At 44.1% G+C, this 24,007-nt stretch overlaps 2 long non-coding RNA genes across 2 annotated transcripts in view; one reads left to right on the forward strand and one right to left on the reverse strand.

The window, feature by feature from the left end:
• The first annotated feature begins 514 nt into the window (after nt 1–514).
• The window catches only part of LOC309367341, a 58,670-nt gene continuing 35,177 nt past the window's right edge, over nt 515–24,007 (forward strand). The window contains exon 1 of the long non-coding RNA XR_014167061.1: nt 515–615. This is a non-coding gene — a long non-coding RNA (uncharacterized lncRNA). The remainder of the gene's footprint in view (nt 616–24,007) is intronic.
• Nucleotides 10,073–11,199, reverse strand: LOC309367404. The gene is made up of 2 exons (XR_014167139.1): nt 10,984–11,199; nt 10,073–10,289 (listed from the first exon to the last, which is right to left on the reverse strand). It is a non-coding gene; the product is annotated as an uncharacterized lncRNA (long non-coding RNA).

Raw genomic sequence — 24,007 nt, forward strand, 5'->3', positions numbered from 1 at the left:
ACCCACAGGTTTCAGGGCAGTTCACAGGATAAGATCGCAATATAAAAATACAAAATACATAATAAAAACAAAAACAACCCAATAACACCCCCCCAACACAAAAGGGCATTGGGTGTCAACAGGGCAAGTCTTGAAAATACATTTCTCTGGTGTCAAAGGCCAGGTAACAGGCCCCCCAAGTGCCCCTATCTCCCAGGGACAGTCCCAGATTTACAGAAGCTGTCCCAGTTTCTGATGTGATCCTGGAATGTCCTGCTTTTTAAATGTTCCCCAAGACTGATGATCATGGACCATTACCAACACAGAATGCAGATGCTGATGCGAAAGTCTACTTACATCTCCATCCACTTTCTCTCTCACTGAATGGTCAAACCAAAGGAGATTGCTATGGCTCTAGAGCCCTGGGGACCAAGGAGCCAGCAGAGGCAGGTGTCACAATGAAGGGCGTGTCACAAGGACCTCCGCAACCTAGCAACCACCAGCACTCAACTGACACTAACTGACACTACTAAGTTTGTAATCCATGTCTTTGAGGATTAAAGCATCACGAGATGAACAAGACAGGCCTCAGGATGAAGTGCTATACAACACACTGCTGGCTTTCAACATAAAGAGGTAGAAGATATGGTGGGGTGTTGTTTTGAGGGGGTTAGGGAGCAGGTGAGCCCCGAGAAAGAGAGATCGATTTCAGGGGGCATGTTGGCTCCGGACCTCACAAGAGGAGCCGTTGGCTATGGGCCCAACCAGATTTTAAAAGTGCAGATCTCCCTGGTCAGAGTTTACTAGGACTAAGCATCACAGCAGACCCTCCAAGCGTCCCTATTTTCCAGGGACAGCCCTGGATTTACAGAAGCTGTCCCAGTTTCTGATTAGATCCTGGAATGTCCTGCTTTTCCTTAGGACTTCCTTATTTTCATTGGAGCAATGCTGGAGGGTATGGAGTTATGCCACCTCCGAGCCAAGGAGATAAGTAACTGTACAACCTTTAGAAGACATCTGAAGGCAGCCCTCTATAGGGAAGTTTTTAAATGTTTAACGTTTCATATGCAAGCACATATAAGATTCCCTGTGAGCCAAGCTAACCTTTTAGCAGCAAATGCTTTGCATACGTTATGGAGCGATATACACAAGGAGTATGAAGTAATTATAAACAAATTATGGGGTGGCCCATAGTGTTTCACTGAAGCTTAGGTGATGACCTTGTATATATCCAGAGCGAATGAAAAACCTGCCAATTCAACCTCAGTTAATTGAGCGCTTTGCTTAGGAGCTGCAGCAAATCCATGTCTTTTTGGAACTGCAAGTGGGGAAACAAAGAAGATGTTCACAAAATTCCCTCCCTCAACTTCACTTCAGTAGCAATCTGATTCTATTGATGTGGGAGTGAGGTTTGTGACTTGGCCAGCAACCTAGCTCAGAACCCTTCCAGTTGTGCCCAGACACTTTTGGAAAGCTGTGGTCCTCTTTGTGAGATGTAGGGGTGTTCTGTTGTTGTTTTTTGTTGTTTTTTTGCAAGGACTGGGATGTAGGGTGCATTGCTGCAATCTTCAGATGGGATAAAGACTTAACATTCCTCTCATTGGGAACCGCACAGATTCCATGGTGTTTCCTTGCACCAGAGTATTAAAAACAGCTTTTAGAAAGGTGACAGAACTCTTTTTAAAAGTGATGTAGTTTAGCAAGCTTATACTATCTTTCTAGCTATCCAGAAGATTTTTGCAGAAGGTATTCTCAGCAGATATCCCTAGCCTAACTTCTGTGGTGCTCTGACATACACCACTCATATAAATCCTATTCTTTCAAAGCAGCCACTTGTAACCTGAAACCATGCAATAAATGCTAATAAGTTTCCTGCCGTGTAGTGCTCTTTAGACAGCTTATTTTTCATCCCTCCTTTCATGTGTGCTCTTATTGATGGCTTTGTCAGTTCCACAAGTGTTCTTAAAGAAGACAAAAAGTAAATATGAGTGAAAGATGCAGGTCTGATAAGACTCTCGAAGGTACACAGGAAATACTTTCTGAAGACTGTTTTTTCCTTTCCCAGCTTTGTCCTTTTGAAAGTTTTAAGTTACCGGCAGGCTGCTGTTTATAGTTAGCTAAATGTGAAATGCCATATTTCTTCATTAAATGGTCATTTACAGCAAAACAAATAGCTGGTACTTACATGAGGCATAGCTTCGGTCCTGTGCCATATAATGGAAACTAATACTCTCTTCCACACCACCACTGGGAACGTTGACAGTGTTCAAATATTTAAGAGGATGTCAAACAGAAAAGGGGGAACAAATAGTTCACAGTGCCTGCTACAGATTGGACAAGATTGAAACTACATGGGGAGAGGTGGAAGGTATAGAAACATATAGAGCAGTGTAGACTACTGATTCATACCATGAATCCGTTTAACCCAAACTTCCCCAACATGGTGTCCATCAGATACTTCAGACTACAACTCCTATCTATTGGTCATGATAGCCAGATGAAAGTTGGGAATTCAACAGCAGCTGGAAGACACCAGATTGGAGAGAAAACTAATTTAGCCCAAATCTATCTATGCACAAGATCCTGAAGCTGAGACTCCAATACTTTGAGAAGAGAAGACTCCCTGGAAAAGACCCTGATGTTGGGAAAGATGGAGGGCACAAGGAGAAGGGGACGACAGAGGATGAGATGGTTGGATAGTGTTCTTGAAGCTACCAGCACGAGTTTGACCAAACTGCGGGAGGCAGCGGAAAACAGGAGTGCCTGGCGTGCTCTGATCCATGGGGTCACGAAGAGTCGGACACGACTAAATGACTAAACAATAACAACAATCTATGCACACAGCCTGGTATGCAGAGTCCACTTCTGAACTGTTATAAAGTGTCACGATGGGGTGCAATTCAAAGTTCAGAGATGGCAAGGGAGATGAACTCTCCTCCACCCATGTTTTCCCACCAGATAAATAAGAGATTTTGTTGTTGATGATGATGTGGCAGGAGCTGTCTTCTCTTACCTGCATCCACCTGGGTTCTCAGAGCTGCATCAACATGAGCTTGATGCTTGGGAATGAGAGTTGCAGAAGCCCATAAGAATTCCATCTTCTTCTCCAGGGTCCTTGTGCAGCTGAGTCACAGTTTTGAGTGTTTCTAGTTCAGCTACAGTTTTCAGCGTTCTTAGCTAGAGCCAGCCAGGCAGTTGGAATAGATTTGGGGTACTTGATCTTTGTGTACTGATCATTTTGTTGTCCAACAAAGCCTGAGCTCATGTACATGAACTTGGGCTTGGTGCTGAGGAACCACAGGCTAGTGGTTTGGAGAGACCTCAACAACCACGCTGAAGCTGTCTGATCCGGGAGACTTAGAATAGGAACAGACAAATCTGTCAATTTCATTTTCATCTCACTTTCTTATTTTTCCAGTCTTACGTTCAGTTCTCCACATTCCTAAAATCACTTTGCATGTCTGTTTTTAATCCTCATGAAAATTCTTCAGCAGTTTAGTGCATGTTTCTCCAAGTTTGCACTTTTCCCCGTGCAGTTTTGCCTTATTTACAGATCTTTCCCCCCCAAGAAATTTCCTGTAATCTACTTTTAAAATAAAGTTTTGATGGTTTCAGGAAAAGGAACATCACCTGAAAGTTACAACAAAGTGTGGAGTATAAACAGTACTGTTGCAGCACTGTCATAAAGAGTTCCCAAATAAAAGCCATCTAGATGAGTCTGCCTCTATATATTTCCCCTCCCTAAAGACACCCAGGGGCATGGAAAAGGCGAAAGAGCAGCAAATCTATCAACATATATAGCTGAGAAAGGGAAACAATGTTAAATCAAACTTCTCATGCTTCTCTGTATCCTGACCACTCTTCTACATTGGGTTAATTTTTCAGACAAAGCAATTCCCAAAATTTTGTCACCTGCACTGTCGAGGACCCTCCTCGTTTTTGCAGGATCCGGCCGATTCAATTCCAGATGCAGCAAAGAGGAATACTGGTTCTTTATAGATTAGGGGTAGGATTTTGTGAATTGCCAATGGATAATAAAGCTTTCTTAATATATGCAGTTTTGCACACATTCTCTGGGAACTCAATCACAGAACTTGGAGAAAAGTGAATTTCAAAGGATAGTGTATTGCACATTGCTTGGGGAACTTGGAGTTAAGCAGGTTCACATTAAAATCTGAACTGAATTTCTCCTTCACCTCTAACTCCTATTTCATAAGGTAAAGGTAAAGGGACCCCTGACCATTAGAGTCCAGTCGTGACCGACTCTGGGGTTGCGGTGCTCATCTCGCTTTACTGGCCGAGGGAGCCGGCGTACAGCTTCCGGGTCATGTGGCCAGCATGACTAAGCCACTTCTGGCGAACCAGAGCAGTGCACGGAAATGCCGTTTACCTTCCCACTGGAGTGGTACCTATTTATCTACTTGCACTTTGACGCGCTTTCGAACTGCTAGGTTGGCAGGAGCAGGGACCGAGCAACGGGAGCTCACCCCATTGCAGGGATTTGAACTGCCAACCTTCTGATCGGCAAGCCCTAGGCTCTGTGGTTTAACCCACAGCGCCACCTGTGTCCTTAACTCCTATTTCATAGCCACATGATAATGTTAGGGCTGACCCAACATGTCACCAGCCTTTGTTCCCAGAAGGTCTTCCGTCCAGGTGATGAAAAAACACGGACCCACTTAGCTTTGGCGAAGTGGTGGCCTCGTATTCTACAGTTTCCTTGTTTCAATTATCCACTTTCTGGCCCTCATCTCATGACCCATGAAAATGGTTATCTAATGATATTCCAAAACACCACACAACAGGAGTCGTGTTTCTGGAGGATGGAGTGGGGTTGGGTTGGGAGGAGCACATAGAGGAGATAGACAGGATCCGTGGACAAAAACAAAATAGGGCTGAAGACTGTGATGTGGGGGAGCAGGGTCGGTGAATTGGGAAAGGACTGTTATGGAATCTACCACTTACACTCCATGTACACATCAAGTGTACCTCTTACATTATGTACTGAGAGAAGTCCACATCCTATGGAACGGTTCTAGCTTGCCCTTCTGCAAAGGGAAGGAAACAACAGCTTCTCATTCTTACAGCCCCCCCCACCCCCATGCCTGCACCTTTGGAGCAGCTTTTCAGGGCAAACATAGTCTCCCAGAGGTACTGCACCTGTACGATATCCAGAATTTGCCGTCATTCAGGAGGGTCAATAGCAGAGCCATTGCTTGATTATGCGTGTTTGTTTAACAATTCACAATGATGCCCTGATGCTGTTCTGTGAATACCCGTTCATTTTTGGCCTTTCTTCAAATCTTGCTTTCCCTTGCAGACGTTAAAGTCACAGGTTCCTTGTTAGCATTTGGTATTGAGAGCAGATGTGTCCATTACCTATCATGTTCTACTAAAGAATGGATGGGTTATGAAAGGTCAACTTCAGCATGCCTTTCAATCTCCATTATTATTTCCTCTACTTAGTTGCCACAGGCTCAGCAGAAAAGACCATAGTCATTAGCATAGAACTGCCTGAGCTTTAAAACAGACTTTGCTCAGAAACTTCCTTTCCCCCTTCTGCCCTCACCATTGTAAATGTCTATCTGAGCTGGCATTCTGTGGGTGACCAAATGAACCTTAGTTCAGAAATATCGCCATGTATCTAAAAATATACTTGCCTTGTATCTTCAGGGTTTGAGGAGTGCATCACTGCTGCTGTTTAACATCAGTTCATTCTGGCAATGTGCAAGGCCCTGGCGAAGGACATAGGAGTGTTTGTGGCTTCCACACAGGGAACTGATAAAATACAGCTGCTGAAAAAGACAATGACAAGGGGGTGAAGGCCTAGTCCAGTAGCAGCGAACCTATGGCACGGGTGCCAGAGTGGGCAGGCAGAGCCCTCTCCGTTGGCACGTGCCATCACGCCAGCAGTGCCGTTGTTTGGGGTTTTCAAATTGAGCAGCAGCTTCCCCCACGCCTCCTCGTGAGTAAACCACTCTCACTCCTCTGGCAGCAGCTTAGAGGAAGTTTATCTCTGCAAAGCAGCTATATTCCTGCCTCCCCGTGCCCCCGGCGATTGGTGGGATTTTTTTTGCAGCCAGCAGGCTGTGGTGTGTGTGATTGGTGGCTTTGTCAAGGGTTTTCGTTGATTGGTTGCTGCCTGCGATCCTTGAGACTGTTTTCTGCTCCACGTGCCATAGGAAGAGTTTATAATGTGTATGAGTGTTTTTCTCCGACCCAAAAAACAACTGTGTTCCAAGGTAAAGGTAAAGAGACCCCTGACCATTAGGTCCAGTCGTGGCTGACTCTGGGGTTGCGACGCTCATCTCGCTTTATTGGCCGAGGGAGCCGGCGTACAGCTTCCGGGTCATGTGGCTAGCATGACTAAGCTGCTTCTGGCGAACCAGAGCAGCGCACGGAAACGCCGTTTACCTTCCCGCCGGAGCGGTACCTATTTATCTACTTGCACTTTGACGTGCTTTCGAACTGCAAGGTGGGCAGGAGCAGGGACCGAGCAATGGGAACTCACCCCGTCACGGGGAGTGGAACCAGTTGTTGTGGACCGGCTGGATTCATAGGAGTAGTGGGAGGCTGGGACGTTAACATATGAGAGTGCTGGAGGTGAAATAGTTAAACAAGTTACCCAATCAGAACCCAGGGGGTGGAGTCAGAGGGACTATAAAACCAGCTCTGGGAGGGGCAAGGGGGGGGAGTTTGTTGGGCGTTGAGTGGTTGGTTGGAGTGGGAGTGAATTGGGATAGAGTCTGTGGGTAGGTTGAGTTAGTGTAGCGAAAAGCATGTTCTCCAATAAATGAGAGCACGTGTTGCGGTGTTGGCCACCAGGCCAGGCCTCTTGTTGCCAGGCAGGTTAATAGTTGTTGCCTGGCATCATTATTGGGTAACCGGGTTGCTGGGGCAAATTGTATGTTGCAAATTGGGTGGGTGGGACCATAGTCTTTAAATATTGGTGCACTCTGGTTTCTCTTTCTCTTTGCAGAGTGCATCGGATCACCTGCCCGCCCGCCCTCTTTTCCGGTTGACCTTGCTTTGCCTGTCATGGGGTCGTCTGCCTTGGCGCAGGGGCCTAGTAGGAATTTTGCCATTTGGTGATTGGCTGTGCCATTTGGTTTTTGCCTACTACTCAGCAATTCGTCACAACTTGTAAGGTTGTGGTTAGGCATTGGTTATAATATGCTGGTGGTGGAGGGGTCAGGTTAGGCTGTGCCTGCCCCTCCCGTTGCGCTGAAGGGAATTCCGTTAAAGGAATCCTGGGGCTTGCCATGATTTTGTCCAATCCCTGTCATGGGACCAGGGCCGCCCAATCCCTGTCATGGGAATCCTTGTCATAGGACCGGGCAGGCAAGCTTTCGGGGAGCTGCTGGGGTGAGCGGCGTGGGTCCGACGCTTAGCTCAAATGACCCCCCAGTTTGACTTTCTCTTCTACTGGCTACCGATCGGACCTCGGGATGTCAGTTCTGTCCCAGGCGGGGGGACAGATAGTCATAACCAATGTCTAAACAACCACTCACTGATTTTGTATTTAATAAAGTTGTGGCCAAAATAGTGCCCAAAAATCAAAACTAAATTACGTGTTATGTGTGAAGTTATTTGAGGGGTGGCCTGGGGACCTATACATGCAATAAGCTGAGTCAGGAACAGTTAGGGGCTAGGAAGACAAGTAAGTATCTGAGAGGGGGTTTAGTGAGTGAGAGCAGGTAGCGGAAGTTATAGGTCTGGATAGGCACCCCATGATTGTAAAGGACCGATACCATTTATGAAACCACACTGCAATAAATAAACAGAAGTTTATGATCCAATTTAACCCTGACTGGACTCAGTATTGTACCAGGTAGGGCCTGGGTGGTGGCAGTGAGAAATGGAGTGGTGGCACAGGGATCAATAGATGATGAAACGTCTGGGGACCCTGTGTGATCGCCACAGAGTCAGCAGCTGGGGAAGCCCCAAGGGAACCCCCAAGGGAAGAAGGCTCACAGCGAGGGGATTGGTGGTGGAACGATGATGAATGGTCAGAGGGGGAAGATGGAGCAGACTGGGAGGAGGAGGTTCAGAAGCTGAGTTCAGAAGGGTCTGGTGAGCAGGACGTAGCTGTGGCAGAGAGCAGTTCAGAATCAGATGCAGAAGCAGAGGCTGGAGAGGAGGGAGGCCAAGAAGCAGACGTCCCTCTTTAATTGTTTTCATTGTTGTTCTGGGGTGTTTTTTTTTAATGCCCCTTGTTTTATTATACCTTTCATTTGTGGATGTTTGTTTTTAACATTTTTTTATGAAATAGTGCTATTGTGTGTTTGAATTGTGTGCGTTTCATTTTTTGCAATTGGTTTTATGCTTGCAAACCTCTTAGAAGCCATCTTATAAATTAATCATTATATAAACAAAACAAAACAAAATATAAAATACTTTGGGCCCTTGGCCCTGGCCTCCATGCATTGATGAGTTCAACATGTGGAGAGGCTACGTTTGGCCTGTACAACCAGCACACGTGAAGTCTCTCTTTACACAATCTGATACTTTGCCGACCATGCATACAATCTCCCAAGACATGGAATCTGAGATTAGGTTTGCTGCCATGATCCTAATTCCTCTCTGTGCTCTGGTGCAAAGTTTTGGGACTTCTGAACATATGCTGAATTATACCATGAGCCAGTTCACATCTTTGTCACCAGGAGACAATGACTCGGGTATGCACCTTCATGTGTGACTCAGCCCTGGTTTAAAACTACAGTATTTTTCACTCTATAAGATGCACCAGACCATAAGACACACCTAGTTTTTGGAGGAGGAAAACAAGAAAAAAAATCTTCTGAATCCCAGAAGCCAGAACAAGAACAACCCTCTTGCTGTTCTGGCTTCTGGGATAGCTGTGCAGCCTGCATTCTCCCCATAAGACGCGCACACATTTCCCCTTACTTTTTAGGAGGGAAAAAGTGAGTCTTATACAGTGGTACCTCGGGTTAAGTACTTAATTCGTTCTGGAGGTCCGTTCTTAACCTGAAACTGTTCTTAACCTGAAGCACCACTTTAGCTAATGGGGCCTCCCGCTGCCGCCACGCTGGAGCACAATTTCTGTTCTCATCCTGAAGCAAAGTTCTTAACCCGAGGTACTATTTCTGGGTTAGCGGAGTGTGTAACCTGAAGCGCATGTAACCTGAAGCGTATGTAACCCGAGGTACCACTGTAGAGCAAAAAAATACAGTAAATCATGTTTGCTGTGATGAGTTTTGCAACCCCCTGTGCTGGACTCTGACATCCTTTGTCTAAACTCATCAGATTCAACGGCTACATGCAATGCATCATATGCGTGCCCTCACCCACTGGTCTTCTCACGAAGCAAAAGGATAGGTAAATGCTACTGCAGGCTTTGGTGAGGTGAAAGGTCCTTGTTCCCCTAGAGGATTGACACATTGCAACAGCTTCATCTGATTAAAAGGGGATGTTGATCATTAGTTGACCCACGTTTCTTTCTTTCTTCCCTCCTCCTCCCTGACTTTTGGCAATCATTCAAAGTGTTCCCAGATGCCCATGAGCCTGTTGGTTACCTGCAAATAAAACATATCTTTATACCAGGACATTAATGTTAATGAGTAATATCAAAAAGTGCCATTCCCAGACCTTTTCTTTCTTTTCTTTTCTTTTCCCCCTCTTTTGGATGGGGAGGGCGGGCCGGCAGCCAGAGCTGGTTGGCATTTTGATGGATTGAATGATGGAAGGGAAACATATGCTTTCCAGATTGAACGCCAAGCGTTTGCTAATTCAGAGTCCAGGTCCCTTCAAGCTGCAGCCAAATAAGAATAAATTGCGTAGTATTTGTTACCCACTGGGGATTAATTATTGTGGTTTAGGAGGTAAGTAGCTGCATCACTGAAGGTTACCAGTTTTCTTCTTTAATGCATGGTTAAGAGCTCTGAGGGAGGAGGGGAAATGGCCGAGAGCAAGGAACACAAATATTTCTATCAAAGGAAGGCCGGACAACGGCGAATGAGGTCAAAATGCTCATCTGCAAAAATAATAGGCAGTTTTGCTAATTTGCGGTATTGCTTGTATGCTCCCTTCGGGTGAAAATTAAGGAGCCCAGACAAGGCAACAGGAACATGGCTGTTTTCTTTGTTTATTTTTAGTTAGTATGACAATTGACCTGTAGCTGGTACTGCCTTAGAAAGAAATAGTATTGTTCCCCAAAGGTCTCTTGTCAGCCTTGAGCTTACAAGCTGTAAGGAAGGAATCTTCCATCTGTCAGAAAGGACTGCGTTCAAGACAGTATCCTCCTGAGCACTGTGATTTTGTGATGATGGTTTAAGGAAATTAGCTCAAGCCTGTGATAAAAGTAAGTACTTAATCTGAGTTTGAAAACCGGCCATGGTTGTTGTGGTTGTTGTGTGTTTCCCTGACTCATGTAAATTTTTGACGGGAAACAGAAAAGCCGAGGTTACGAGAGCAGGGTAGGCAGTGATGTAGCAGAGGGGGATCTTGGAAGGTGCATCATCGAGGAACAAAGATGTCATCTAATGGAGTGCATGAACTGAAGATGATATACATGACTGTGACGCACCTCACTTTATCCTCGTAAAGATAACCAGGTGAGGAAGGCAGGGTTCAAACAGTGAAGGACTCTTGAACTTCTCAGTTGAACAGGGATGTGAATCCAGGTCTCTGCAGCAAAACCCCAGCATGCTAACAGAGGCACTAGGTTTTGCCAGTTTAGGGCACAATCTTAGCTTCCCTACTTTGCCCCATCTGCAGCCCTGCCACGCAATGTGGCCATGGTAAAAACAGGGTAGGATTTTAGGGATCAATCCAGGCTAATAATTGCATCAACCCTAGGCTGTTACATGGACTGGATCCAATGTTGTCTCACGAAAGCAGTGAGAACCAGCTCAGGATCTAGTGGATCACCAGCCAGCTCATCCCAAACCTCCCTGCTCTTGAAATGTCCTGTGTTATGCTGGTATGGCTTGTATGTGTGTGTCGATAGGTTTCTGCTAGAACTGATGCTGGGTGGGAGCTTACCTGCTCTGCATTTCAATCCATGCTGCAGAGCTTGAAAACTGAGGAAGATGTGCTGAAAGAAATCCGTTTCCACTCAAATAGACAGGATGCTAACCACTGGCCAGGATGATGAATAGCAAGGCAATAGCCACATGAAAACAACAACAACAATTGCTTGCTTTTTATACAAAGTGGATGGAATTGTAAGTTTGCATGCTCTGAAGAATAAAAGTGAGCCACTTGATTTCCCACTGAATTTAGTACATTTACACCCTCTCTCTCAACACTGAACCCAAGGCACTGTACAACCTCCCATCCAGGCACTGACCAGCCCAGCCCCCAGCCTGCTGCCTTTCAGCAAGATGGAACTGTATTAAATGATTAGACCAATGGTATTTAACACCGTATAACACATTGGACGTGGGTGGCACTGTGGGTTAAACCACAGAGCCTAGTACTGTGAGTCCCATTTCTCACCTTTTGATGGGCCTTCTCTGCAGTGACTCCCAATCTGTTGAATGCTCTTCCCAGGAAAGTTTGCCTGGCGCCTTCATTATATACTTTTAGGCACCAGGCAAAAGCATTCCTTTTTAACCAGGCCTTTGGGTGATCTGATTTACATCTTATTCCCTTTTAAAATGTGTTGGGGCTGAACATGGATTAAAAGCCAGATAAGAAAACTTAGTAGTGTCAGTTGAGTGCTGGTGGTTGCTAGGTTGCGGAGGTCCTTGTGACACGCCCTTGATTGTGACACCTCCCTCTGCTGGCTCCTTGGTCGCTGGGGCTCTAGAGGCATAGAGATCTCCTTTGGTTTGATCATTCAGCAAGTGAGAAAGAAGTGGGTGGAGATGTAAGTAGACTTTCTCATCAGCATCTGCATTCTGTACTGATAATGCTTCATGACAGTCTTAGTGAACATTTAAAATACGGAGGTCCTAAAGAACAGCAAGGGAAGTGGGTGGCGCTGTGGGTTAAACCACAGAGCCTAGGGCTTGCCGATCAGAAGGTTGGCAGTTCAAATCCCTGCAATGGGGTGAGCTCCCGTTGCTCGGTCCCTGCTCCTGCCAACCTAGCAGTTCGAAAGCACATCTAAGTGCAAGTAGATAAATAGATACCGCTCCAGTGGAAGGTAAACGGCATTTCCGTGTGCTGCTCTGGTTCGCCAGAAGCGGCTTAGTCATGCTGGCCACATGACCCAGAAGCTGTACGCCGGCTCCCTTGGCCAATAAAGTGAGATGAGCGTCGCAACCCCAGAGTCGGTCACGACTGGACCTAATGGTCAGGGGTCCCTTCACCTTTACCTTTAACACATTGGACAAATGGGGCCTGCAACAAAATGTGGCAATGTGGAGTAGCACCCAGTCAGGATTCCAGTTGTTGCATTCCATCTGTCAGCAAACATCCCATGGAACCACTGAGCAGATTCCAGAAGGCTGTTTTGGGGTGTCCCCCCCCCAGCCTTAGGGTATGTTCCCTAAAAAATTTTTTTGTACTTCTACCAACTTTGGGGTCCCTGCAAGTCTACTGTCTTCTTGTGTGTTGATGGTGCCATTTTGGGTAAATGCAAAATACTGACTGTTTGGAGGCACCCTTATGTTGTCAATATGCCACTTTAATGGTCAAGGATAGTAAAAAATTATTAATAGGATAGTAGAGGTTACTACTTGCTCTTAATCTTAAAATACATTTCCAGGTTACACAAAGAATTAAAGGTAGCTGTGCTGACTCCTAAAAAAGTCCAAAATTCAAAGTAGGGTAATACTTTTACTAGGCCAACTGAAGTGTCACAAATAAAAGCCAGCCAAAATTTCACAAAAATAAGGATTTTCAAGGCACGTCTATTTGCCTACATGAAATGTGTTTATAAGCAGAGAAAACAAACAATAATTTTTATTTCATACAATAAATGATGATGATGATGATGAATAAACAAACAAGTTACATGTGGGTCAGGGAGGCACAACCAAAGATGAATATGCTTGAAGGAAGATAGAAAAAGTTTAAAGACAAAGGGTGCATAAGATGAACCATTTTTTTCATTGTAATAACAGTTCAGGATTTGAAATGTTCTCATAATTAAACATAGAACCTCTGTATGTTGAATTTATTATTACTATTATTTATTAATTAATTATTATTAGATACAAAATGCTGCACCATATATGTGGTAAGTATTTGTGTCCAAACATTTTAACATTTTCTTTGATACAGTGGTATCTCGGGTTACATATGCATCAGGTTACAGACCCCGCTAACCCAGAAATAGTACCTTGGGTTAAGAACTTTGCTTCAGGAAGAGAAGAGAAATCGTGCTCTGGTGACGCAGCGGCAGCAGCAGGAGTCCCCATTAGCTAAAGAGATGCTTCAGGTTAAGAACAGTTTCAGCTTAAGAACGGACCTCCGGAACGAAGTAAGTACTCAACCCGTGGTACCACTGTATATGGAACACAATTCTAGTGTCTATTCTTCAATAAAAGAAGATATATTGCAATAAATCTTTAAATTTTCTTTCCTTTTTCCTGTGTTGGAAGCCGCCCAAAGAAACCGGGGCAACCCAGCCAGATGGGCAGGGTATAGATAAAATTACTACTACCAATAAGAAAATGCCAGTTGTTTCTGGAAGCTGGTTGCTATGCAACGTAGCCAGCATTCTTCGAAAAGTGAACTATCACGCATAATAGTTTTGCATCCAGTTGTTTTCACTCCACAAAAATGAGGTTGACTGGCATGTGTGTATGTATGTGTGTGATGGGATTTGTAGTTCAACAACATCTGGAAAGTCATAGGCTTTCTATCTCTGGGACAGAACATTATTGGTGCTTGATCAGAGTGTGTAGGGCTTTTTTTCAGTCAGAACTCACTGAAACTCAGTTCTGGCAAGCAAGTGGGTGCTATTGCCATTTTAAGAGAACAAGGGAGGTGTTCAGGGTGAGTTCTGACACCTCTTTTTCTAGAAAAATAGCACTGTGTAGGACCATCCCACACGGACTGAAATGCTCTTGAAGTGCACTTTTAACAGATAGCTGAATAATACTCCATTTCTTTATGGAGATTAAAATCTTTCCTTGATCTCCCTAAAGGCTGATTATATTAAGGATGCAAATTCAGCAGCACTCACTCAAAGTCATCTTCAGGAAATGTTTTAAAAAAAAGGACACAAATGTACTGGTCTCACAAAACAATCTTTCCAGACTGTAGACGGGATTTAAATTTAGGCATTGACTTTTTTCCCTTTCCATTTTTAAAAATCAAATTGCAGGTGAACAGAGTTCATTGTTTCCACAAAAATAGCTTGGCCTATTATAAGAGCTATTGAAGCCCATTAACTCTTTCAGATCTTTATATTTTATAGGTAGGGCTGCAAATGGAATAGCAGGGCTTTATTTTTAATTATATAATGCTAGTCTTATTATCCAGCTGATTTATACCAGCTTAGAATACATCCGCTTTTGTTGTTATTATTAGTTTCTTGATCAATGGCTGTTAATAACTGGGATTCAAATTTCCATAAAAACCATAGCTTTTAAGTATAAATTATTTTGTTTTGCTAGGAGTCTGGTTTAAACATATTACATGGGACATAAATTTATATGCAATGGATTAATTACTGCTGTAAATTGTGGCCTAGAAAATAGTATTCTAATTTCAGTTGGTTTGGCTGAATTGAGGAGAAACAAGAACTGGATGTACTGTATTTAAAGATACCATTATGCAGCTTTCATAGCAAAGAAATGCAGTGTTGCTCAACGCAGTATATATTCTTCGCCTTCTATCCTGTTGTTCCACCAAAGCGTTTAAGTTCCTCCATATGGTCCCTGTTACGGAAAAATCTAGGTGCGAGGCTGCTCAGTCACCCAGCTCGTCGGGCAGAGCCCACGGGTCCCTGCGGAATAATGAAGGAGTCCAGCCAACTGGAGCAAATAGCTGTAGACCAAAGTTTATTGTGCAATAGGTTCAAAGAGCAAATTTGAACCCCGAGGATGGGGTGACAAAGACTTTTAAAACTTTCCCACCATATCCCAGAATACAGTTCGTACAGCATCATTGCTACATCACCGACATGTCACAAAAGGGGAGGGGTTAACCTTGGCAAACATGTCCAGACAAGTCCTTGGTACAAGATTAGCATAAGCAGACATGGCAGGGCAAGACTCAGGTATAAGATTAGCATAGACAAATATGTCTTAAGTACCCACCACCCAAAAGTACAATAGAAGTTCCTGGAAGTCTGGAGCCTGAGGTGAGTCAGGTGATGAGATTTGGCTTCCTTTGGCTAACAATGAGCCCAGAAATTGTCATCTCTGGGAACTTCCTGGAGTCCTTTTTCAAGGGGAAAATAGCTTTGGAATGGAGGAAACTGGGAAAGGAGTTGATTTTATATTATTTTTAAAGCTAGGTAACTTCCCTGAGCTGTCAAGTTGAAAGGATACATTCAGGCATAATATTTGTAATATTTAACTTTAAAGATGTGCTCCCCCCCCCCGGTAATTTCCGTAACACAATGAAAATAACAAACGTCATATACAACTGTATTTGTGAGAATATGCCATGCGAAATATTGGGGAAAGACTCAAAACCCAGCAGCAACAGAATGGGAGGGGAAATAAATGAAAATTTGGCAAAAAACCCCTGAGCTTTCAAGTTCTGTAATAATTAAAGGGGAAAAGGTAGAATAGCATGGAAATAGCATGGAAATTAGCACTAATCTAATCATTTGCCTAAACATTGCATCATCCTTTATCTTTCTTCTTCAAACATACTGTAAGCTTTCACTGAATGATTGTTGAATCTAAACAGAATTCGCAGCGTAGGTAACCTATTCCCAAGGGAATTATGTCCGTGTGGACAGTTCCCCTCATCACACCAAAAAGCACAGATAGGACTTTCTTAGTGGTGGCACCCTGGCTATATTACTCCCTCTCAAGAGAAATCAGACCGTTCTCCTCTTTGCATGCATGCATAAACATGTGAAGACTTCCTTACTTATCCAGCTTTTGGGCCAATTGTTTTATGAAGTTTTCACACTGCTGGTTTCATCTGCTACCTGCAGTATGTTATAGACCACCTTGTTTTAAATTGATGATGATGATGATGAATTGCCCACCCTTCAGCTGAAGGTCCCAGGGCAGGCTACAACATTAAAACACAATTTTAAAAAACAATCACTGATTGTTGGGTGTGTCATTGTACAAATGTCATTGTACTATTGTGAGCCAACCTGGGCTCTCTCTGGAGAGGAAGATAGGGTCTATAATAATAATAATAATAATAATAATAATAATAATAATAATAATAATAATAAAAACTCTGGAAGGTTTACAATTTAAAATCCATAGATTTCCAGGAATTTGGTTGAATATATCAGGCTAGCAAGCACAGGATGAGGGGAATGGAGAGAAGATATGAGGCATTTTTGGCTGATGTGATCTGCAAACCTATTACCCCTCCAGGCATGTCCTGGTCAGTTTACAACATTTTGTATAGGACAATGAGTTCACTCTGTCCCAAGAAAATTGGTGCTCAAACCAAAAGGGACTGTAGCATCACACAGGGGACTAAACCTTTCTCTGCATTGCTTCTGAAATAGAAATGATGGTTGTTAAAGTCAGACGTGCCAAACGTCGCTAATGTAAAATGAAAGTAGAAGTGAAAAGAAATGAGCCACATAACTGTTAGAATATGGTTAATTTACTGTGGCAAGGCCTTGGTTTTGGCTTTAATCCCCTGCTTGAAAATCGGAACCAGACTGCCAAACCCCACCTGCCACAGTCAATCGGCCTCATAATTCTGTGCGCATTTCTATTTTTGTTTACCTCTCTTGGCACGGGGAGCGCTGCTCTCGCCTTTGCCGATGGCCTAGTGAGAAGGTGTGACTGCAAAAACAAAAGCTCTGGTTTAGGGAGAAATTTGGCAGCCAGCTGCCCGTTTTCTTCTTCTTTTGAAACAGTAGCTTGTGATTAATCCTCTAGCACCGGTGATGCTAGAGGGAGGTGGGCGAGACCACGGTATGCAGCCAAGGTGGACTCAGGGAGGTTTCCTGCAGTGTGTTTTAATGGTTGCTGCGAGAGGTGGTAAAAGGAGCGTGTGAGAGATTGAGTCATATAACCCCCTCAGGTGGCTCTTTGAGTCTTGCTGCAACGTGGAGTAAACCAATCTATTTGCCCGCTCTCTGTGTGTGTGCCACTGGCAGCCAGACAACTACCACAGCGGCTGCCACACCAGAAACGGTTATTCCAGTTGGCTTAAGTTTCACGTGCAATGCTGACTTTATTGCAATGAGCCTTGGAATCGGACCCTTTAAAACATTCAGGGATCAAATATTAAGGGTCCTCACACCATTATTTCCCTCCCAGATGTTGAAGCTGAAGGCTCTCGCAATCACAAAATTAGAGATGCGTCTATCGAAGCGAGCGAGAACTTGGGCAATGAGTAAAACACAGCTTCTGGTTCTCGCTAACTGGAATAGCTACTACCGCTTAACATTGACAGAAAGACATGCGCTCAGATAAAGTTTGATTTAAGGTCTGTCATTCCGTGAACAGCGTGGCTCCAGCGTTTTAAATGTCATGTCTCTAAGCAGGTATAAGTTGATGAGTGCGAGAAAATGTAAGAAGAGATACTATTATCCACCACTGACATATTCGTACATGGGAAATGAAGAGAAGAGAGCAGATGGGCTCACGGGGCCCAATCATGCTTCATATTACTTCACCTCTGGCTGCTTTTCTTAGGCTGGGAAGCTACAGCTTCGGGGAATATTCTCTTTCGGATGGTGGTGATAAATCTGAAATCAACAACTATGATTGGTAAGCTGCTATTTTTCGCGGGGTATCTTGTCCAAGATTCAATCAGGCTACAAACCAAAACATTCCAAGAAGACGGTTCTCATAGGGTCGTCCCCCTCAGTTAAGAATGAGCACGTTGGGAATGGGCTGGGTGAGGAAATGTTTCTCCAACATCTCTACAGCTCTTGACGTCTGCACTTCTTTGCTGCGTGAATGTTGGTCGATGTGGGATTCTGCTTTGTTCTTTCTTGGATTCTCTCTCTGTGCTGCTTGCGCACTGCGATTTTTCACGTAAAATCACAATCCTGGATGGAAGTACAACTCAGCGATTGTCCGGAGTGATATCTTCAGCTAGTGTGCATTGATAAGTCTTGATTGGGGTCAGATCCCTCCATTTGGTGTCTGGACAATGGAATGAATGCTCTCACCTTAGGGGATCACATTCCCTTCGAGTTTGACTTTCTAATGTTAGTTTCACACAAAACATTACTTGTTTTATGTTTCATCTCTTAGGAGATGAGTCAATGGGTGAAGGGTGATTTTGAGCAGGAGAAATGGCTGGCTTAAATAGCCGTTTCTTACTTTCCCCACTATATTCTGAGCAATACGAAGCCACGTGTAGCTGCTCTCCATAATGGTGTTTTAATGGTAAAGGGTCATAGAACTACAGTGGTACCTCAGGTTAAGAACTTAATTTGTTCCGGAGGTCCATTCTTAACCTGAAACTATTCTTAACCTGAAGCACCACTTTAGCTAATGGTGCCTCCCGCTGCCACCGTGCCGACAGAGCATGATTTCTGTTCTCATTCTGAAGCAAAGTTCTTAACCCGAGGTACTATTTCTGGGTTAGCGGAGTCTGTAACCTGAAGCATATGTAACCCAAGGTACCACTGTACTCTTAACATGTGCTTCACCAGAGTATATAAATATTGTTACAAAATTCTGATGTCTCCCCCTCTCTCTACTGAGCAGAGGCAAGAGCCCATGGAGTCTGTGGTCATTTGAAGAATTGAGACATGGCGGAGACTGTTGTAGCTTTAAGAAATATGGTTTATTCACCTATTTACACCTTCAGTCTGCATGGAGAGAGTTCAGCTCTTCATGCATGGTCATTTCGAGAAGGGCATGTTCCCCACAGCAATGCAGTTCTGGAGACCAAGCCATCTCTCCCAGCCAGCCTTCAGCCAGTCTGCCCAAGATGGACCCCAGTCTTTCTTCTTCCCCCTTCTTCCTTCCAGAACACCTTGCTAACAACTCTTTTTTCTTGCAACCTCACATCCAGTTACCCTGGCAACCTTCCAAACCCCCAGTCTCTGCTAATACCTCAGGGTCAGCAGGGAGGATAGTTCTCTTGCATTTAAAATGGTTCTCGGTAGCTCCTGTATTGTTTCTTAATGGCCTTAGCTTGGCCAGGTCATTTTGCATAGGCTAGCCCAGGAATTCTTCTTCAGTTTGCATTTCTGCCTTCACATCCCAAATAATAAAAATCCTATTATTTATTAATTTCCAGGCTTGGGGGTTTCCCCCAATCTATAACAATATACTACACAAGGAATTCTGAAAAGCTTATTAAAACTTCTATTGGTTGGGCCTCTACAAGTACTTTCTTAAAAATGAAGTGCATACAAAGTGTTTGACCTGAATGTCAAGAAGAACAAGCTTTACGATGTGTCTATAAATGGTTTTGATTTGTATGTCATCTTATGTCAGGATGAAATCCAAAGGGAGCTTGATTTCAAGTTTGCTCTCATCCAAGCTATTATTTAGCAACCCTTCTTGTAGTTGTCTATGACTTAACAAATGGAGTATGTGGTTGCATTCAGTAAGCGACTCTAGTAGAGGCAGCACCAATTAAGTATTTAAACATCCAAATGTCTGTAGGCTTCGGAGGTCATGAAAAAAAGCGTTTGCAATATAATATTTCAGCCAAGTATGATAGTGGAAGGTTTTTCTGTCATGCAGAAGATGGAAAATGTACCAAACATGACTGCAGAACACTTGTAAAGCAAGTTTGTGTTTATATACATTTTTGGCTGGAATAAATCCGTCAGCAAGAGAGCTATTCTTCTAGAGACCGGATGGTGGGGGTTGAGTAATGGGGCTTGGGGTTGAGGAGAAAATGACCCACGGCAGCATTTATACAATCAGAAACAACAATCATCTGCCCCAACATGAAATAAAAGCTTCCTATTTCTTGCTTTGAGCCTTCACAAATAATGTTTGACCCTCTACAAAACATGTATTTTAACGGGAACTTTAGAACAACTTTGTTCCCTTCTTCATCCTTTCCGTGACAATAAAGTAGGTTTTCTTCACCAAGGTTTACAATACATCTGCAAGCAGACTCATGCGCAAATGTCTGCAAATGAGCAGTTAAGGGATCCAGCCAATTCCCCGCTGGTGCATAATCCTTCAACACTTGCTTTTACCCCACCCGACTTGCACTCAAATGCCATAATTAACTATGGGATTGTGGGAGCCACCGTTGCAGCTTAAAACAGTTTTTCTTCCTCCTTCGTAGCCAACTCCCATGAAACTTGCTTGCGAAGAAATAAACAAGCAAGAACCCCACCTAGGTTATGACCCGTGACGTGTAAACCTATTTCTGCTACCTCTGGGGCTGGGGGAGAACGTCCAACCAAGCCAGAAGAAAGGGGGGGGGGGGAGGAAGGTTCAACAGACAAGCTTTGGTGCGCTTTTATTTAGGACTACTGGATAATGCACTTCCCAAGTTATTTGCAAATAACATGATGGATGAGATTTGTATCATTAATTGTTATAAAATGCAACAAATATTAAAAAAAAAAAGATAATGCACTTTCCAAAATTTGCGCAACCAGAAACAGGGTCAAGGAAAAATAAAGTATGAAAAAAACTGTGGATTTTAAAAAAAATTACAGTGAAACCATTATCATATCTCCAAGTACCCTAAAAGTAAATCCATACTAGGTCAAATTCCAACATAATCCAAATACATTTCAATACAAAGGTCTGCATTGGTTGCACTAAATTTTTACGTAAACTACCTGAAATTAATGGACCTAACTTAGTCATGCTCATTAATTTTAATGGAACTTCTTCTATAAAACCCAGTTGAATGCCAGCCAAAATTGGTGACATTGGCAGGACCATTTTACCACATCTTCCCTGGGGGACGAATGAAATTCTCCAACAGTTCAGGCAGGAAAAAAAGAAAGAAATGAATATCAAAAAATTGTCAGGAAATTGTTTTCTGAGCAATTTTGTATCAGCCCAACTTTTTGAAATCTCTCTGGTCTTTATTCACTTTGTTCTCTTCCTCCCAGGCCAGGGGTGATGGGTAGGTGAAATCCTTCTGTATGCCAATGCTTTTACTGGAGCGGGGATGCTTTCTTGCTTTTATTCCGTCTGCTGTTTTGTGCATATGATTAATGTGATGTGGCACATGAAATATAATATCTTAATTTGTTCAGTAGCCCATGGATGTGTGGCTACTTAATTTGAATGACTGAATGTCTGTAGATTCGTCTCTTTCTGCAGAAAGATACAGGGACTGTGGTTGCTCTTTTCCCCTGTGGCTCTTGCTCAGTTGTGTTCACACCATGTATCACGGTCCGGTCTATGGGCGATCAAAGTCCCGGCTGAGGACGTCGGGACTGGGGGCAAGATGGCGGGGTGGGAGCAGGAATGAGAGTCCAGAAGTCAGGGGTCCGAGGGTCAGGAAGCAAGGAGTCACGAAGTCAAGGGTCCAAGGGGCAAGAAGCAAGTAGTCAGGAAGCCGAGGTCTGAGGATCAGGAAGCAAGAAGCCACACACAGCAAGGCAGGAAACGTGTTGCTGTGGCAAGAGCTGAAGGGAACTGCTGACCTTATATCCTTTCCTGGCTCTTGCCACCAGGTGCTTTGAGTTACCAAGCGGCCTCACCTGTGCAGTCACACCTTGCCTCTCCAGAACAAACTGAGGAAGGCCCCAGCCCTGTGAAGCCCTACTGGTCACAGGCCTGGCTCCTGCATGTACTCCTGACACCATGGAACACCATAGACCAGGTCCATCTGAACAGTTGCAGGAGCCAGCACAATTAGTCCCACTGACACAGACCCTCCAAGTGTCCCTATTTTCCAGGGACAGTCATGGATTTACAGAAGTCGTCCCAGTTTCTGATTTTATCCCGGACTATCCTGCTTTCACTTAAAGGTAAAGGGACCCCTGACCATTAGGTCCAGTCATGACTGACTCTGGGGTTCTGGTGCTCATCTCGCTTTATTGGCTGAGGGAGCCAGCGTACAGCTTCCGGGTCATGTGGCCAGCATGACTAAACCACTTCTGGCAAACCAGAGCAGCGCACAGAAACGCCGTTCACAGAAGACAGGAGTGCCTGGCGTGCTCTGGTCCATGGGGTCACAAAGAGTCGGACATGACTAAACGATTAAACAACAACAACAATTTTCATCAGAGAAATGTTAGAGGGTATGGTAAAGGTAAAGGGACCCCTGACCATTAGGTCCACTCGTGGCTGACTCTGGGGTTGCGGCGCTCATCTTGCTTTATTGGCCGAGGGAGCCAGTGTACAGGTTCCAGGTCATGTGGCCAGCATGACTAAGCCGCTTCTGGTGAAAGAGAGCAGCACATGGAAATGTTGTTTACCTTCCCGCCAGAGTGATACCTATTTATCTACTTGCACTTTGACTTGCTTTCAAACTGCTAGGTTGGCAGGAGCAGGGACCGAGCAATGGGAGCTCACTCCGTTGCAGGGATTCGAACCGCCGACCTTCTGATTGGCAAGTCCTAGGCTCTGTGGTTTAACCCACAGCGCCACCCATGTACCACAGAGGGTATGGTAGGATGTCCCTATTTTCTTCGGAGAAAAGTTGGAGGATATGGAATAGGATGTCACTATTTTCAACAGAGAAATGTTGGATGGTGTGCTAACACAATGGGCCTTTTCCCTGTTTTGCCTCCATGGCACGCCCCCAAATTATCTCAGGAGGGTCCAGGAGAACACCCAGAACAGCGCACAGCAGGAAGAAAGAGGAGATCAGAAATTCTTGCAGTAATAGAAAGATCATAAAAACACAATATCAAATTCCTCCCTATGAGTCCAAGTACCTTAGTCTTGGAAGGATTCATATTGTACCTAGCACATGTTTTGCATAGTTGAATTGTTAATAAACTGACATATGATGGAGGTTGGGAAGAGGGGGCAGCCCTAAGAACATCCCCCAAGTCTGAAGGATAAATAGAATTGGTCACTAGTTAATATGCATATTACTTTTGCCATAGAGAAACATTTTACTGTGCCTTAACCACTAGGAGGGTATAGCTCGCCCTGCAGCCAAGTTCACAGAGGGGAACAGAAAAGTATACTTTACAATAATGTTTGGGTCAAAATGTTTCTTCCAGTTACCATGTGCTCACGTAAAATCTCCTCACTGTGTTGTGCTTTTCTTCTCCTCTGGTGTGTCATTCTGAAAGGCTATAATTTAAGCAACAGCTGTAATAAAATTATTTTTTATTTGCTGGTTGCAAAACTTTTAAAACAAACTGGAGCCTGTGCCATTTCTAAAATGGTTTAAATATCCCAAAGAGGTCCTGGATGTTACTTTTCTTAAACAAATATATTGTTTTCTTGCCAAACTGCACAAAACAGCTGCAGTCACTGAAGCCTCCTTTAAATATGTTGGCTGGCTACAAATGATTAAATACAAAATTTCACCCATCTAGAAGACAGAGCCATGGGGCTCCTCTTGCAATGGCTGCAGGTAACAAGTTGGCATATATTTTCCAGCACTGAATTCAGTCCTGTACAGTGGTACCTCGGGTTAAGTACTTAATTTGTTCTGGAGGTCCGTTCTTAGCCTGAAACTGTTCTTAACCTGAAGCACCACTTTAGCTAATGGGGCCTCCTGCTGCCACTGTGCTGCTGGAGCACGGTTTCTGTTCTCACCCTGAAGCAAAGTTCTTAACCCGAGGTACTATTTCTGGGTTAGCGGAGTCTGTAACCTGGAGCATATGTAACCTGAAGCATATGTAACCCAAGGTATCACTGTATTGGGTGAACATGGAGGATTTAAAAATAAATCTATAGCAAGGCTGTGTAACCTATAACCCCCCAGGTGTTGTTGAATTTCAGTTCCCATTAGCCCCTGCATATCTGGGGGGGTGGTGGTGGTCAGAGTTTGGTCACTCTGATCCATAGAGATAGCTTGCCCAAGAAGGCAACACCATCATTGTCTTAGCTCCCGTCTCCTCCCTAAGTACATTGTTAGGAAAAGAAAACATGGT

The sequence above is a fragment of the Podarcis melisellensis genome, assembly GCF_964234715.1.
Source record: "Podarcis melisellensis genome assembly, chromosome: 3".
Classification (NCBI taxonomy): domain Eukaryota; kingdom Metazoa; phylum Chordata; class Lepidosauria; order Squamata; family Lacertidae; genus Podarcis; species Podarcis melisellensis.